Consider the following 11,854-nt stretch of genomic DNA (forward strand, 5'->3'; position numbering starts at 1 on the left):
CGTAATCTCTGCAATTGCGTGAAACCGTTCATATCCAATTAATCTCTTCACCTCTGCCTTACAGTATAGACTTGGGATATACTAGATATGTTTTCATGATACCTATTTTTTATGGAATCCAAAATTTGTTTAGGCTTTATTCCACACTTAGTCATCTCTAACAAGTACTCGAACTCTAGAACGGTCAAACGAGTAGCAAATGCATGTCCTTCAAGGGTTTTCACCAATACATGGTTGTGAATACCATTTCTAACTTCTATTTTCTAACTATCGACAGTGTTGCGTTGGAAAACACCTTTTAACTTAAATGGACACCCCGATTTCTTGCTTCCCGACTTTTTCTTTAGCCCTCCCTTCACTTTCCTTCTTGTGTGACCGATACACACCCGAGCACTCGCAAGCCAAATTCAACCTTGCTACTCGGTTTCCCTAAGCATACTCCGACTTTTCAATTACCACAACCATATTAACTTGTTTTTCTCTAGCAGTTGCCCAACCAATTGTCTCACTACGTGTATGAAAAACCTAAACACATAAAAAAAACAACTATTATTAATACACTAATAAAATTTCATTTAGAAAATCAAAACAAATGAAATCAATGCATACTCTATCATACCTCTTCCGTAGTAAATATTTTTGTTGTATCACTTAAAATCGGTTGACAATCATCCACGTCATTCGAGTTCGCAGAGGATCGGTTCTCGGATCCCGACAAAGGATCCTACATATAGAATAAAACAAGAGTCTAAAATAATTTGTGTAATGAGGGATTTCAAATTCACAAAAAAAAATTTGAACTTCTCATTAAATTTAGTCCAAACAACCCAGTTATGTCGGCCCATAGAGTTCCCAAATGACCCAGTTATGTCGGCCAATAGGGTCCCTAAACGACCCATTTATGTCGTTCAACAGAGAATCCAAACGACTCAGTCATGTTAGCTAATAGAATCCCCAAATGACCCAGCGGTGTCGTTTGGGCTCAGGTTCTAAATGTTGTTGGTACCAAATTGTACTTGCAATCAATCAAGTGTTTTGCATTCATTCTAATCAATGCCCTCTTGTAGATTCATTCATTTAATCAATCAAGTGTTTTGTATTTATTTTAATGTGTTTGTAAATTGTAGTTGTAATTGGTTATCTCATTATTTAGGTTTGGTTGTCTTCTTCGTCGACAATTTCTCGGCATCTTATTTGCTCGACTAGTTTCATCTTCTATTTTTTCATTTTCTATTACAACTTCTTGACCTTCAACATTTTTTGTCACTTCTTCACTTTCTATTGGTTGTTCTTCGATCACCTTCAACATTTCTTCTCATTTCTCCTTCTCTAATTTGTTGTTGCACCTTAAGCATAACCTCAAATGCTTCTTCTTCATCTTCGTGTTCTATTTAGGATTTTGATTGGGTTTTGATCGAGTATGAAAATAGTAAGGAGTAATTGAGAAACTTGAGTATTTGATTGGGTTTTGATTGAGTATGAAAAGAGGAGTAAAGAGTAAATGAGAAACGTGAATATTCAATGTAAAGATGTTTGAAATTTTGATATATTTCAAATAATTGAGTAAAATATGTTTGAAATTAAAACTTTTTATGTTGGTACAAAATTTGTAAACCCTAAACCCCAAACCCCAAACTAGTTTATGATTCACAATTGAAGAAAGAAAATAGAAAATAACAACTTTAGGTATAAAACAAATTATTATTTTAGATTTGGATAATTGAGTGAAATATGTTTAAAATTAAAAAAAAAAATTATGTTGGTACGAAATTTGTAAACCTTAAACCCCAAACTAGTTTATGATTCACAATTGAAAAAAAAAAAATGAAAATAACAAGTTTAGATATAAAACAAATTATTATTTAAGATTTGGATAATTGAGTGAAATATGTTTGAAATTAAATTTTTTTATGTTGGTACGAAATTTGTAAACCCTAAACCCCAAACTAGTTTATAATTCACAATTGAAAAAAGAAAATGAAAAATAACAAGTTTAAATATAAAACAAATTATTGTTTTAGATTTTGGCATTAACTTGGTCATACAAATACTATGTCATAACAGCTAAGGAGTGCATGTAATTGTGTTGGTGCAACTAATTGTGTTGTTCGTTCATAACCCAATTTTTTAAATCGGATTTCAATTTTGATAATTCAATTGGGGTGTGTTGATCATTGATCATTGATCATTGCTAATTCAATTTTGCATATCATTGTTTAAATCAATTATTATGCAATTATGGTCGATTAATGATTTATATTATAAGAAAAGTGTTTGGTGTTTATGTATAAAAAAAGTGTAATTGGTGTTTATGTAATCAATTTTCATTGGTTAATTGGGCTAATCATAGGTTAATCAGGAATTTCATTGATTTAGAACTTCTCAATTATTTTAGTCCAAACGACCCAATTATGTCGCCCAATAGAGACCACAAACGACCCAATTATGTCGCCCAATAGAGACCCCAAATGACCCAGTGGTACCACTTGCGTCTACACACAATCGACATGATTAGACCGTTCCATGGAAAATCCCGAGAGCCAACTCTCAAACGATATGGTAGGACCGTTTGCTGAGACCGTTCCATGGAAAAACCCGAGGGCCAACTCTCAAACGACAGTGTAAGAACGCTTGAGTGTACACTACAACGACTTGGCGACCCGGGGGTTTCAACACGGCGAGCGAGACCAGTTGAATTGGTTGTTGGGCTGGGCATAATACGAAACATTTTTTTATGGCAAAGTTGTAATATATATATACTAGCCATTTTGCCCAGTCGATGGCTGGACTTGCTACATTGATAGCTAATCATTTAAAAGCCCAAAGTCTACTTGAATAAATAATATATTTATTAGAGGGCCTACTACATTAATAGATAATCATTTAAAATCCCAGAGTCCACTATAAATTACGGGTTTAACATTTTTATTATTTGTTAACTTCTATTATACAGTTTGTGATGTTAATTTGGTTTGTTCTATTCAACCAACGTCCATTTGATATAAAGCCTATAGTGCATACAATCTTTACGAAACCAAAGAACGTTTGTTAACATGAATTTGTTTTTTACACCAATTACAATCACAATCAAACCAATGTATAGTATTATGCAAATAACACTTCTATACTACATTGCCATCTCAAATGCCCAATATTTTATGTGTTGCATAATTCATAAAACTTGAGCGGTTAGATGCCACAACATGTAAAATGCATATTAAATTGCAACTCAACTAATGCTTCACATACTGAAATTGAGACTAAGCAAGCCTTAGTTTAATTTTTCATTTAGTAAGCTAGAAACACTAACACTAAAGTTTCTATATAACGCATGACATTCTAATAATACCGAAGCAAAAAATTTGCCAGTTTTTTCTTCAGTTATACAACATTTTTTGTACTAAATTTGACAGAGTTGTGCGTAACTAACCAAAAATTGCTAATAACATCAATTTCAAAGTTAAATTTTTTTCATAAATAGTCATGTGACAAAAACAATGAAACAAATAGCTAAAGTTGCACCAAACACCCAATTTCACAATCATCAAAATCAGATTGTTTGTGATCACATCTTACACTCTAGAAAATAAATAATCAACCTGAAAACTTATTTACTTAATTCAATCTAATTCAAAGTTTCAGTCTTTACTAACATAGTTTGGGACAAACTAATAGAATATTGCATAAAATAACAACTCTATACTAGATCTTTCCCAATCCAATGACAAAGCTCAAGCGTTAGCCCTTTGGATGATGCGCGGACATTTTGGTTTTGGTGATCAAAAAGTTCATGAAGCATCTTCAAAATTCTTTTCGGTGGGACAACTTTTGCTCCAAAGTCACTACACAACACACACAAAAAGCCAAGTGGCAAAAAGAAAGTATTAAGTGTCTTCCAATCAGTTCACATATTGAGAGGTACATACATAAAGTACATATTCAACAATGAAAACACAACAAACTGTGAACCTTAATGCCTGAAACATGACATCGATAGTTGGCACAACTGCTTTGGCAACTTTGTTCTTGATTGCCTTCTCCATAGCATCGTCCTAAAGTTCCAAAACCCAGAAGAATATTTAAAAATAATGTATTTTCAAAATATTGCTAACAGTAAAAAAAAGGCCAGCAGAAAATGTCTGCATTTATGACAACCAAAATTGTCAAATCCAAAGAACTAAGTTCAACTAATAAGCTAAAAAAAATTGTCACTCAATTATCTCCCTCAAAGCAGTACTCCATGGTTTTTGTGTCTGATTAATCGATAACGATAATGCGTTAAACTACGATGAGAGCCTTCTTTGCTACACCTCATGTTGTACAGAAAAGAAACTGCAGTTTTTCCCCACAACAACATAAATTTTCTTCTTAACAAAGCCTAAATCCATAAATATGCCATTCTTTATAATGAAAGGAGTGAGTAGTACGACTGCAGACAAACTTAGATAATTGTATAACTCATGTGTAGGTTACCATCTGGTATTACCTTCAATCTAGTGACATGATGAGATTGTGCTTATTGATGGAGTTAGTGCGGCACAACTACCCTTCCCGATCTTGAAGTGGAAGAATTTCAACTGAACCTTTTGTTTGTACTTTGTACTTCAACTGGCCATACCTACAGACTCTATACCTGGACTTCCAAGTCCTTTGACAATCTCCTTTTCAAAGGTTTGTTTAATAGCTTCATTTTTATGTCCGCCCTGAAACAAAATTTATTTAAAAATATAAGAGGCTTTAAAAAAGTTTGAAGCTTGCATTTCAACCATTATCTCACTCATTCTTAAAAAAAACTACAAAATGCTACTTCCACTTAAAGAAAACAAAACCCAACCTCAGTTAAGTAGTTGTAAGCAAAACTTATAATTACCAATGGGAAAATCCTAACACAACTTATTCCGAATTTATTGTTATAGAGTCTCTAGTTGCTAATGTTTTAATAGTGCAAAAACGGTCAAATCAAGTGTGAAATAATGAAATGATAATAGCAATCAAAAAATAAAAACCATACTAAATTATCCAAGATATGATCAAAATATAACCTAATAATTACATAATTTCAGGTATAAAGTATAAACACATGCATGCACATAACCATACTCTCAACATTCTGATCAAACAACTCCCCACCTTTGCACTATTCCATCACAATATAAACTGCAATATGGTGTAATGTCCTTCAAGGTCTCAAACTTTTGGGTGCGTCTCTTGATTTTTAGTTCTCTACACACAATCAATATTCTCAACTTGGTTATCCTGATTTGCAAGCATAGACCTCTCCTCTGAAGATGAAAAGCAACTAACTTCATTAACCATATCACTTACCAAAAAATAATTTATGAGCAAGTACTATCCTGCATGTGCCAATATTAATAAAAGAGCAATAGCTCATGCCAATACTCATCTCTGCCACTAACTTTGCAAAGTATATATTACCTTTGCAACAACTTTGCATTGTTCCATGAGTGGTAATTGAAAACTACATCATTAGCAAATTAATAAAATGGTGCACATGATTTTAAATGTATGATATTGTCGTGGACAATGGCAGCTGATTTATCTCTACATGTTCTCGAATTGCTTGAGAAGACATCATTATGCCTCAAACTCTAATGGACGTCTAATGGTGAGAACCCAATACCTCAAAATATAATGTTTAGAACACAATGCAATGGCAATGGGTTGAACACAACACCTAAGTTTATTGTGTTTTGGAGGGAATTTTTAATGAACTTAAGTTTAATCAATCGCTAGAATTTTAGTCGTCTATTTTCATAGTTTCGTCTAAATCGACCGTTTCATCTAACTTAGTGCTTTATCGAACCAAAAGGAAATAATCAATAAAAATTTGATCGAGAAGATAAAACTGCCTACACAAAACTAATAATTATAACAAAAAATATGATAGATCAGTAGAGAATACAAAATTTTTATTTATTAAAGTACTTGAAAATAATAATATACGACACCAACCGTAAAACCATACAAAAAAATAGGTGCATGAAGCAAGATCATATCACCTTCAAGGTTATCAGATGGTTAATCTGAAGCATCCAATAAAAAAAAAACTCATCACAATTCTAACCTTTTAGCTTGTTTAGGATCAAGTGTCCATAACTCAGTATCAAGAACACCTAACCGAACTCGACCCATCAACTGAATCGCAATACTCATGCCAAAGCTTTACCATAACCTTTCATTGGCTTCACTACTACACCCAACTTCTTTATATTCATCCAAAAAAAATAACCACCCATTCTTGATGTGCTTGAAAAAATTCATCTTAATTTATTGATATGCAAATTTTTGCAAAAAATTAATCTTTGTTTGACTGTTTACATTGCGTATTTAAATTGTTTGATAAAGAGCTTCTTATATCTATTTCTTATCAAACAATTTAAATGCAATGTATAATAACAATTCCGAACTGTAAATTTTCATTTGTGCCTCTCCCTTTTATTTTTCACAACTTCAAGGTAATGATTTAAAATAATAACCCCAGAAGCAGATTCCAACTCTTAAAATTGCACATAAATAAAAATCTAAGAATCTTCTAAGCAATCAAGAACAATATGTTATAACAGTACCTTGAAAGAAGAAGACATTTTATGGAGTCGTGAGGAAGATTCACTACTAAAAGAACAGGGAAACAAAAATGACGTAGATCAAATAAGATGTGGTCGTGGAGACATACTGGTGGTACTTGAATTCAAGAAATCGAAGTTAATGTTGCGTTAGAAGTCTGAAGTTGACGTTGTAGAAGCCTTACACATCAAGAGCAATATGTTTATACAAATGCCACTGGTATTCCCATAGGTAAAGACCAACTCCTATTCAAATAGGCATATAAATATTAGGTGTTGGGGGATATGAGCTAGTTTGTCCATCACATTTGGAAGTCAATGACAAAGAAAGATTATAGATAATATTTCTCACATTCTTGCCAAAGGCATGCATCGACACGTTGAGTAAATGTTAAGAAGGCGTGCACAACTAATATTTCTTAATATTCAAGTAAGACCAATCCTGATGGTTGGGTAGTTCTTGTTTGTAGTTCCATTAATGCTGCAAACTAATTTAATTTCTATTAACTATATATGAAAAGAAATGTAAAGTCATTGTCAGCATGGGGGAAGCCCACAAAGTCACATTCGCTTAGCTACAGAAATACTACGATCTCCTCATTGAAATAGATAAGTTCAAGCTCCTCCTGAGCATCCCTCACTATATGGTACGTATCTTTATTAAAAGTGCTAGGTCCCCTTTCCCTGCTTATCTCTATCTCTCCTTAGCTCTTTGATAGCATCCAGACTGCCTTATTCCAGTCAACTACGATAAAGGATAAAAAAAAAGTAGTAATGCTTTTACACATCGAGATTGGCTTTTCACTTTTCAGTTCCCTAGGGCTACTCATCTTCCTATTTAGAGGACTAAGAGTCTCCGTCTTATAAGTGAAAAAGCCATTTTAATAATAATAATAAAAAAAATACTGGGTTTTTGACAATCAGTTGCACATCAGGGTCTTTAGGCAAACAACCACCATTTCCTTCCACCCCGAGAAATTTGACACCTGGTGATTTCCGCTCGTAGCGTAGGTTGGAAACTGTCACTTTTTCTTCAAACCTAGGAAAAAATGAAAAGTTGAACTCCTTATCCAAGTCAAGGTCAGCCAACAACAGTCATTCCCGAACCCGCTGAGGTAGCAGCAAACCCTTCTTCCATTCTTTCCCAATCGCTTTTGGGACTAATTAATCCTATAAATGACTAACAGTCTAACATTATTATGTACGTACTAACAGAACCAACACTCCCATAGTCCTATGTAGATAAAGCAATAAGAGATCAATATAAATATTTACAAACCTATAATAACACAAACCAAACTATTTTTAAGTTGATAACACAGGGACCATATACCGATATAAAAATTCTAACAACCACACTAACTAATGCACAATGGCCTTACATTCCAATTCTTCTACTTGGTAGCTCGAGAAACTACCCATTCAAAAACGAAAACTTATCACGAATCACGACTCATAAAACTAAGAGTATGTGCCCTTTTATGCTTTCATTACTATTCTCCCTCATCTATGACAGACGTACCATAGATTAAGTGATCATAATAAGTCACAACATATAAAGTGGACATCAAACGAAAATTTTAACAATAGAAAGAGAGAGAATAGTAATGGGTTTTGTTGTTGACGTACCTGATCGAATCCACGTTGTCGAGTAGGAACACCGTTGCCACCTAAATTACCATTACATGGTAAAACACCTCAATGAAGACCTGTTGGGACTCTAAGATAATCTGAAATCTGAAAAATAATAATAATAATAATAATAATAATAAATAATAATAATAATAGCGTAACATGTGGATTAAGGTGAGGGAAGAGAAAAAGATTATAACTTTGGGTTTCATTAAGAAGTTATTCTTTTGTTTTCTGTCTAAATTAATGAACTTAATGAATATGCATGATTAAGAACATCAAAGAAAAAAAAAAAAAAAAAAAAAAAAAATTGTTATCACGACAATGTATATACTTTACCTTTCTATTCTCTAATGAGTAGATTATTTTGGTATGTAGGAGCATAGATATGACATCAAACAATTCACTCTTCTTCAAGCTTTATAATAGATACTTCCAAATATCAATTAAAAACCAAAACAGCCACAAATAATCATGCATAACAGCCACAAATAATCATTTTATACTTCCAAATATGACATAAAGATGCATGTATTCTTTCGACTTCTACCTGAACCAAAGGAATAAAAAAAATTTGACTTAATTTCAAGTTACCGTTTAATGATTGCACTTAATCTCAGATTCCATAAGCTTACTAAGATACACCTATGAATACATATATTTGCACTATGCTATTATGTAATGGTACACCATGTAGTATACTGAGTTCTGTTGATTGCCTATTCTTGTATCAGTCATCTTATGAAAGTAGATGACATTTGCTAATTTGAATTAAAAAATCCCTTGAGACTTATGTTTTCCTTCTTGGATACCTGATGGCCTAGTGATTGAAATGCTTTGTTATACTCTTGACTACTGAAGCATGCCCAAGAGTTGCTACATGTTTTAAAAGCATTCATCATAAATATCTTATCTAGATTTACTTCATACTCCTTAATTGCAAAATTGTACATCCATTATACACTATCTTCATGATCAACTCCAACAGGCTTCAATATAAATCTCAACTTCCCCACTTCTGTCAAGTCGTTCGCTATTTTGAAATTAGTTTCATCAAACATCAGTAAGGTTACAGTTTCATAAACCCAAATGGACACAATTTCATATCTCTAAGTAGTCCATCACTGTGCCCCATATGTTATTTTGACACTGCTAAGATTAAGTCTCGTGTCCATAAACAAAACTTCTGAAAAAACCTTACAGTGAATACTGTCCCATAAACAGTCCATCAGTTATATGAGATGTCAATACCTTAAAGCGAATTGAATACTATCTAGTCGGCATCTACATAACCAAACTCGTCCCAGTTTAGTGGATATTCTAAAGCAACTTCAAGGAGTCGATGATGAATGTCATTTGAATCATCAGTTGAGTGTGGTGCCTGTTACGATCATTTGGCCATGGCCCCTGTACTAACCTCTAGTTATTATATATATATATATATATATATTCTATTTTCCTATTTTTGCAGCTCAAGAGAAAAAGACATAAAAAGCAAAATACTACTTGATACTTCATATCTAATGAACTACATGAGGCTCGAAACATCTCTGTATAACTGCATGAGAAATCAATGAAGACATACATCCCTGTATGAATATAGTAATATAGCTTATATAGTCATTACGAAAAACAAACATGCTGATTGTAAAGCATTACAAAAATCATTTAATGACCATAGGCAAATGAAAAATGATTTTCTACAAACATGCTGGTTGTATAATATATATTTGGCGTCATTTTCTACTTTCCATTACTTACAGCTAACTCTCTTTTACCTTCACAGCAAAGCCTAAATGAATAGATTGACGTCATGATTTCTTGCTCTATAGAGCTATACCAACACACAAAACTAAAAGATAAAAAAAATTTGACAATAAGAACGCAATCAGAAAGTGGGCAGTCACTAAGTCATGCTTTCTTGCTCTATAGCACACAGAAAACTAAAGAATTGAAGAACCCAATTCATTGCCAAAAATACTATGTATGATGAAAACACAACTTGTAGTTAACACATATAAAGGCAGTGAAATAGATTACCTTAGACTTTAAAATTCATAAGTGACAATAGCATCTATAAATCCAATCAGTGGTAGGATTTCACAATGGTTCATAGTCATGAAACCTTCCGCATGACGACCTTCCAGTTTCTTTGTTACAACATTTTTAATCACCAACTCAATAACAGACCTGTTAGAGGTGACATTAAGGGATTAAATTTAGAAGACCATCATTGAATAGTTGACTTACTTGTTAAAGAATGAAAGTCACAAACTTACCTGTTATACTAACATTGTACAAAATAGAAAATAGAAAATGTAAAATCTCGACAGAAGCTTCGCAATGATTTGTCTGTTATTGGATTCACACTATTCAAAACTAAAAAATAAAAAATAAAACCCAATCAAAACTTTTTGGAAACAAATATTTAACGTGCTTGTTACATTTCTACAATACTAAGACTGACTGAATCTACCACTCTCAACGGTATCAAACACCAAGCTAGTTCCATGCCAAACTTGAGAATTATTGGTTTTTCAAAATCATCAAATACCTGATAAAAATGGAAATACTAATCATCGAACAAAAAAAAGACATTTGTCCATTAACACAAATACCATAAATAGTTATTAATTGACTTAAATCCTGCTAGTTCGAAATTCCTACCCAATATCATTTGAATCTTGTTTCAAACTACTAAGTAGTGTACCACTACTCATTTACTCTCATCAGTCATTACACACGCATGCAAAACATATCAGAACCAAAGGGCGCTAAATCAGAAGTTGAAGCTCCCCAAAACTCCAAATCAAGACATATACAATACCATTTCAACGAAACAAAATAGAGTAACACTGAAAATCGATAAATTTCAAACAGAGAGAGAAATCAAGTTACTGAACTGACCTCAAACAGAGATCTTAACTTGCTATAATTCTAATCGACAGAATCCCTCCAAGAAAATTTATAATGAGAAAAAGAAAAAAAGGAAGAGAAAATTTTATCGTTGCTAAGGAGTGAGAATAGAGGAAATGAAAGCAACAAATAAAAATGGGAAATTGGAGGGGTTCAGAAGTTCTCCAATTGTTCTATTTTCAATTCCAATACAAACATCCTCATTATAACAAAATTAAAAACGAAAATCAAAATCTCACCAACAAATCCAGCAACTTCCTCCGCAAAATTACCCAAATAAACATTGCTTGCCTTCATAATATACCAAAAATTTAATCCCTGCCACAATTATGGATTAAAGTATACATATGTCAGATGGAATAGATTCAAGGAAATTGAAAATTAATGATTTAGGATTTGGGTTTTGGGAAGAGGTTTTAGACAGATGATGGGTTTTCGGATGATTGGTCTCCAAAACCCCGAGTAGATTCTAAGGTTTTCCACTTTCAAAGTTGTCATTTTTTGTTTTTCCCCTTTTAATAAACATGTACAAAATAGAAGCTGCTGGAAGTATTAACGAAGCCATTTTTTTTTTGGGTTGGGACAAAAATCAGAGCTTCTATTTTGTTGTTGAGAGATGGGAGAGAATGAATTGAGAAAGAAAGAGAGAGGTTAGGAGGGCAAACAACGGTTTTTCTTTTTGACTTTCTGCTTTTAGGTTTATTTTTCTTTCCGTACGAACA

General features: G+C 32.8%; 1 long non-coding RNA gene across 9 annotated transcripts; it reads right to left on the reverse strand.

Annotated features, from left to right (window-relative positions):
* Positions 1–3,516: 3,516 nt before the first annotated feature.
* On the reverse strand, positions 3,517–11,505 carry LOC147496278 (uncharacterized). Of its 9 annotated transcripts, none has more exons than XR_015194625.1 (7): positions 11,372–11,505; positions 10,257–10,406; positions 8,214–8,254; positions 5,131–5,282; positions 4,487–4,703; positions 3,970–4,052; positions 3,517–3,842 (listed from the first exon to the last, which is right to left on the reverse strand). It is a non-coding gene; the product is annotated as an uncharacterized LOC147496278 (long non-coding RNA). The 9 variants fall into 9 exon arrangements; XR_015194622.1 differs by having other exon boundaries at positions 8,214–8,293; XR_015194621.1 differs by having other exon boundaries at positions 5,131–5,223; positions 8,214–8,321.
* Between the last annotated feature and the right edge of the window lie 349 nt (positions 11,506–11,854).

This window comes from Coptis chinensis, chromosome 5, assembly GCF_015680905.1.
Source record: "Coptis chinensis isolate HL-2020 chromosome 5, ASM1568090v1, whole genome shotgun sequence".
NCBI lineage: Eukaryota > Viridiplantae > Streptophyta > Magnoliopsida > Ranunculales > Ranunculaceae > Coptis > Coptis chinensis.